This window comes from Pyrus communis, chromosome 16, assembly GCF_041283825.1.
Source record: "Pyrus communis isolate YQ-2024b chromosome 16, ASM4128382v1, whole genome shotgun sequence".
NCBI classification, from domain to species: domain Eukaryota; kingdom Viridiplantae; phylum Streptophyta; class Magnoliopsida; order Rosales; family Rosaceae; genus Pyrus; species Pyrus communis.
In genome coordinates this window covers 6,593,145-6,600,181 of record NC_142580.1, presented here as the reverse complement: position 1 = coordinate 6,600,181, position 7,037 = coordinate 6,593,145, and the positions used below count along the sequence as shown (strand labels likewise).

General features: G+C 40.7%; 1 pseudogene; it reads left to right on the top strand.

The window, feature by feature from the left end:
• The first annotated feature begins 3,069 nt into the window (after positions 1 to 3,069).
• On the top strand, positions 3,070 to 6,824 carry LOC148689880 (uncharacterized; annotated as a pseudogene).
• The last annotated feature ends 213 nt before the right edge of the window (positions 6,825 to 7,037 follow it).

Sequence of the window (7,037 nt, the reverse complement as noted above, 5' to 3'; positions counted from 1 at the left end):
CGAGCTTGGAGGATACCAAAACAACGCTCCACATCCTTCCTGCACCCCTCTTGACAGCTTGCAAAGTGTTTTTCCTTTGCACTCTGTGGACGTGGCACTGTTTTGACAAATGTTGACCATCGCGGGTAAATGCCGTCAGCTAGGTAGTATGGCCCGTCGTACATACGTCCGTTGACCTCATACGTAACTTTTGGTGCCTTTCCTTGCAGGACATCGTTGAACACTGGGGATTGGGCAAGGACGATGATGTCATTTTGAGCTCCCGGGACCCCGAAAAAGGCGTGCCAAATCCATGTATCAAAAGATGCCACCGCCTCCAGAATGATACTTTTTGCTCATTTTTTGTCCCCGTAAGCGCCTTGCCATGCACTTGGACAATTTTTCCACGTCCAGTGCATACAATCAATGCTTCCAATCATCCCAGGAAAGCCACGCATCTCCACCTTCTTTAACAGCCGTTCCAAATCCATGTTTGTAGGTTTGCGGAGGTACTCAGCGGTGTAGATAGATTCAATTGCTCCGCAAAACCTCATCAGGGACTCAAGAATGGTTGCTTTCCCCATCCTCGTTATCTCATTCACTTGGTCAGCAGATGCTCCATATGCAAGCATCCGCAAGGCAGCAGTAATTTTTTGCTCAGGCAGTAGACCCATAACACCAAAGCATCTTTCTTTTGCACAAAGTAAGAATCATGGTTGCAAACAGCAATCGTGATTTTGTTGAACAAATGTCGTTCCATTCTAAAACGACGTCTAAAGTACGTATCAGGGAATGCACTATTAGGAACAAAATAATCATCCAAGAGTTCCATACCTCGTCGTTGCCTGCTTCTATCAAGGTTTCCGGAACGGCTGGGCTTGCAGATCTGAGCCGCAGCTTGGATGACTCGACGGGAATGTGAGGTTCTGCCCATTCTTACTTCGTCATCTCTCCTTCTACGCTCCTCATCCTCTTCCCTCTCATTTGTTGCCCCCTGTTGATTGAACATTGCTTCTGATTGGTTAAACAATTCTTCCTCTTCCTGATCGAATTCCCACATCATCCTTGAGGAAGAAGAAGACATTGTAAGAAAGAAGCAGAAACTATGAATAATGATACAGATTTTTGTGAAGAAGGAAGCAGAAACTATGAATAATAATAGAGATCTTGAGAAAATTGGTGTGAGATTTGTGAGGATGGATGGTGGATTATATAGAAGATTCAGAAAGGATTAGGTTGTACATAATGCCACGTGGCATGCTGTCATTCGTTAAATATTTGATGAAAATCTATCCTCAAAGATTGTGAACAGATTATGACACGTGGCATGCCGTCATTCGTTAAAAATCTGATGGAAATCTATCCTCAAAGATTATGAACAGATTATGACACGTTTCGCGACGTAATTGGTTAATAATCTTATCAGAAATCCATCACCAATAATTGTATTTTCGGATAATGACACGTGGCATAACGAGTACGATTAAAAAATTTATCGGAAATCCATCCCCAATAATTGTCTTTTCGGATTTTATGACAAGTGGCATAACGACAACGATTAAAAATCTTATCCGAAATTACAAATAAAATTATTTTGTATTATTTAATAATACTTCGGATAATGACACGTGGTGCAACGAAAACGATTAAAAATCTTATCCGATATTACAATTAAAATTATTTTGTATTATTTTATGAATAAAAAAAATACTAATATTTTATTGCCTATTGCCAGGGCTATTGAAGTGTAACGGTGGAGATGCAAATGCTATTGCCAGGACTGTTACTGTTCATTAAGGGCTGTTACTGTTCATTAGGTGGATTGAATAATGCATTTCCTGAGAAGAGGGCTCCAACGCTGGAGTTGCTCTTATAGTAACCATAATATATTTATAGAGATTCTGAATATTTAATACTTTATAACATTCCTCTCTCTCTCTCTCTCTCTCTCTCTCTCTCTCTCTCTCTCTCTCTCTCTCTCTCTCTCTACCCCCCCCCCTTTTGCTCCCTCCTCTCTCTATGAACCGTCGAATTCTCGTACCTCCATACTCTGCTTTCTTCCTATCTTCTCCAAATCAGACTCAGATAATTCTATTTCTATTTCTCTCTTCTTCCCCAATAATAGTGGGTTTTCTATACTTCTGAATTATTGTATTGTGTCCACTACAGAGATGGGGATTGTTTGATTATACCGCATAGATTTAATGGTTTAAGGAAAGGCTAGAGGCATGGCTTGAGGTCCGCCAATTTCCCGATACAATCACTGATTGAGAATCATCTTTGTTGTTGTTGATGTTGAATTTAGATACTTATTATTTATTTCCTATTTAGATTTTGGATTCTGCTCTTACAACAAGCTGTTTACATGCTCTGATTTGTGCGTCTTTTTGCTTTTATGAGTGCTTTTTGTTGATGTTGAATGTGAACAATGAACGAAACCAAGCAAACAAGTGCTGGTTTTTTACTGTTTGAATCTGTGTAAAAGTTCAGGGATTTTAGCTAACTGTTTGCATGAAATTATGGAAATGGTGCTTAAAAGTGAGTCCCATTTCATGTTTCGTTCCAGATTTTTATTTCTGGGCAAAGAATTTACAGGTTTTCTTTATATTTCTTTTAAAAGAAATTAAAAACGGAAACCGAACTGAAAAAACCGAACCAAAAAAACTGAGAGAAAAGCGAACCAAACCGAACCAAATAGTAACATCGGTTTGGTTTCTGGTTTTGACCAAAAATCGAAACAAATGGAACCGAACCCACAACTACTTGCGGCTATGCCAAGGTGTTGTTCCGTTCGTGTCGTTTTTATAGAATAGGAAAACTAAAGGAAGTCATGGAAGCTATACTAGCGAGAGAATTTGGACATGAGGAAGAACCAAAGGCTAGGTCAAGGCTTTCTTCCTGAGAAATGTTTATTTGCCTCTTAGCTTCTGTTTTGCTAGGTCAATAAAGTTGCATGATTTTTAGCCAGTTCACTAAGATGATTAAGGAAAAATTGGAGATGCCTTACCTCAGTACTAATTTTGCAGTGAAGGTGTTGCAGGAAGCGTTCCAGCTTTCACCACTGTAATTTCTCGTGAGGCATATGCATACATGTACGGCCCTATTACTTGGGATAAAATTCGGCTTAGTGATACCAACTTGTTTGCTGAAATTGAAAAGGATTTTACTGCGTATGGGATGAATCGGTATTTGGAGGTGGTAAAGTTATTAGAGAAGGAATGGGATACGGTTATAACTAATGCTGTGATCATTGATTATAGCGGGATATACAAGGCAGATATTGGTATCAAAGAGGGTAGCATTTTTGCCCTTGGAAAGTCAGGCAATCCAGATGTTATGAATGGTGTAAATATGATCATTGGGGTAAATATCATCTCACATTACAACAGGTCGTTCTGGAAGAAAATTTCTAGGAAGTTGATCTGTGCTCACATGGTCTCAGACAGATTCTGGAGAAACCGCACTAATGATCTGTGCTAGATATAACCCCAGGAATGCCTTAAAAGCCTGGCTTCAGGCGCTGCTGATTTTGGCCTGGTGAATTCTGCTGGTCAGAGTGCAAGCGTAATAGCTGAGTCAGCAAGGTGGGCTCTTGGCTTCCGGCAAGCAGTTGTAGAGGTGATTCACTCTGGTGAAATTGCTCAATCAAGTGATACATCAATATTTTCTCCTCTAATGTTTGTGACTCAAGCAAACAATGTTGAGGCTTTGAAGAAACTGATTGAGGGGGCAGACGTTGATCTCAATGAGCAAGATGAAAAGGGATGCTCAGCTGCCATGATAGCTGCAGAGGGCGGTTACCTGGAAACTTTCAAATTGCTTATCGACGCTGGGGCTGACATAAACCTGCAGAATAAACGTGGTCAAACGGTAATGGAACTATTCAATACAAATCACAACAGTGAAGAATTTGAAAAGTTGCTTAAGAACGCCCATCTCAGTACAACACAACGCCACAGATTTTGTTCATACATTGATAGGCAGGGGTTCTGATGTGAATGCTTCTGATGCTGATGGATATTAAGTATACAAGTTAGCAATACAGTTAGTAAGTTGGTTAGAGTAGTTAGGCTCTCCCTTATAAAAACAGTTGTGTAACCTTCATTCTATCAATTAATACAAAAGCATATTTCTCTCTCTAAATCTATCTCTCTGTAAAACTCTCTGTGTTGATCTTTCTTCTCTTCATCTTCCTTCTTGATTTTCTTTCAATTTCCAAACATTACAATGTAGTTAACATGGTATCAGAGCCACCAAGCTCACGCCATTGATTCTGGTGGTTCCATTTCTCATTAATTTCCCTCTGTTTCTAGCTTATTTTCTTTCCAAATTTTTGGGTAGATTTTGCTTTTGATTTTTTTTTTCCCAGTTCTTGCTGGGTTTGCGAACTCAGTCCTGAGTTTCTTGAACTGGGTTTGGATGAGAGTTGGGTTTGCGGATCTGGGTCGAGATTTTTTGAAGAACGGTGTACCAGTCAGGTGGGTTTTGGCGTTTGGCGGCGAGTAGGTTGTCGATGACGCTGCCGCTTTTGCCACTATCGGCATCCTTTGCAGCTCCAAATGTTCTGATAGAAGTTGAGGATGCATCCGCTGCTCCAGGACTAAACGCAACTTGCACGGAGGATTTCTTTTCGAGTTTACCTCCCCGTCTTCTCTCTTTGTACTCACTTAGCAGAGTCTGGGCCCGACGAGTTTCTTGACCGTCATCGTCGTCAGCGTCGGCGTCGGGAGTGGGAACAGTTGGTTCACGGTTCTTGCGAGGTTGGGCTTTGGGAATGAACCTACGCTTTCTGCGATGGGTAGAGGGATTGTCGTTATCCATGGCTTTCTCGACGGAGAAGAAGAACGGAAAAAATGAAAATTGGGAAAAAAAAATTGCAGACAGTTGGTGTCGAACCGAGGTCGCTTGTTAGGAGGAGGCCAGATTCTCGACTTCTTGACGTCGTTGGGCTGTGAGAGAACCTTTGCAGTCATGGTTCGAGATTGTAGAATCAAGCTCAAATAATCAGAGGATGGTGACATGTGACATCTGCGAGGTGTGGCAACATACATGCTGCAATGTTTGTCTACTCAGCTTATACATGTTTTTTGGCCATCGATTTGAGAACTTCTCTGGTCTCATTGGCCAAAGTTGAAAGATCTCGCTCCACCGTCGGTCTTTTGATTTCTTGGTGCTTGAAAACAAGATGTGACTGAGAATAAAGTTTGCTTTCTTTGCACTATTGATTATCTGCTTCTTCATTCATCTTGGTGGTGCAGCTTTCTGAATTCTATTTTCTGGGATTTTGATCTGTGCTCTGTTCTCTGGTGTGGAAGAATGTTTAGACCTATGTGCAGCCCAAGTGTTTGACGAAATGCCAAGCTCAGAATTTTCGAGACGTTCTTTCTCTGCTTCACTGATAGTCTGCAAGGTTATTGGGTTTGATCTTTCTGCAACTCTTGAAATATTTGGAAAAATGCGTGTGAATTCTTGCATTCTGGTATGTACAATTTTGTGGTTGTTCCGATTATGGTTTGTGTCAAAATTCGGAAATGTAATGTCTAAGAAGATTGTTCAACAGCTAACTGAGGAATGGTGCAGTATTTTCCTTATTACAGCCTATAATGTCGAGTCTAACCAACTCAATTGTTAGCATGAATCTACAGTAAGTCCGGTTATACGTTGAAGTTTGATGAAGTTGTAAACGGTAAATCCCACGAAGGGTAATTCCGTGATGTAAGTAGGTAAATCCCACGAAGGGTAATCCTACATTGATGTTGATTTTCTGTTGTTGAAATTGTGAAGGCCGATGCCACTGTTAAGAGTAGTTGTATTTTGGTAAAATCCACAAAGGGCGATCCCGTGGTGCTATAGTTAAGGCCAATGCCACACTATAGTTTGTTATTTGTCTGTTTAAAGGCCGAAGCCAATGTTAAATGAAGTTGTTGACGGTAAATCCCACGAAGGGTAATCCCGCAAGAAGTTGTTATAACCGGCCTGAGGGTGTGTTACAATTTTATAAGAGGCTGTTCTTGGAAGATTGCAGATGGTTCAACATTGTGTTCAGTGATTGTAGATGTTCTTCCAATCTCAAACTGGGTTTCCTCAGTTGAGATTGAGGGGGAATATTAAGTATACAAGTTAGCAATACAGTTAGTAAGTTGGTTAGAGTAGTTAGGCTCTCCCTTATAAAAACAGTTGTGTAACCTTCATTCTATCAATTAATACAAAAGCATATTTCTCTCTCTAAATCTATCTCTCTGTAAAACTCTCTGTGTTGATCTTTCTTCTCTTCATCTTCCTTCTTGATTTTCTTTCAATTTCCAAACATCACAATGTAGTTAACAATGGATACACTCTGTTGATGTTAGCAGCAAGAGAAGGCCACGCTACGCTGTGCGAGCTTTTGATTTCTTTAGGGGAAAAATGCGACATTGCGAATGCAGGACACGAGACAACACGCTTGCAAGGAAGAGTGGGATTAAAAGTGAGGCAGAGAATTTGATATTGGAAGAGTTTGCAAGAAGGTGAGAGTCAGGTAAAGAAGCACACAAAAATGCGGTAGAGGATCTCCACATCAAAAAATGCTGAAAATGGTGGGGGCTGCCGGGATTTTGCAGTGGGGGAAGTCGAGCAAGAGAAATGTGATTTGTAGGAGGGCGGAAGTCGGGCCTAGTGACTCGTTCAGATGGAACCGCCGGAGGAAATTCGACACGGACGAGCCCGGGCTGTTCCATGCGGTAACTACAAAGCAGAAGGAGCTGCATTTTGTGTGTGAAGTTGGGATTGAAATGGCTGAGCTGTGGGTGAGAGGGATCAAGCTTTTATCATATTTTAGAAAAAAACCGGGGTTTAATAAAGAGTAAAGATCCAAAAACCAAAGATCTTTACCACATAGGGCTTCGCAAAGACAAATCCAAGAACAACATCAGCCAATTTTCCTTCAAAAATTCACAAACCAACAATCCAAACAAACATCAGCAACATTTTTTTGATGATCAAAAAACACAAAAACAAAAAGAAAGATTGGTTAAACAATTATATGAAAATCTAAACGGGAGCTTTCTCGATCGATCTGC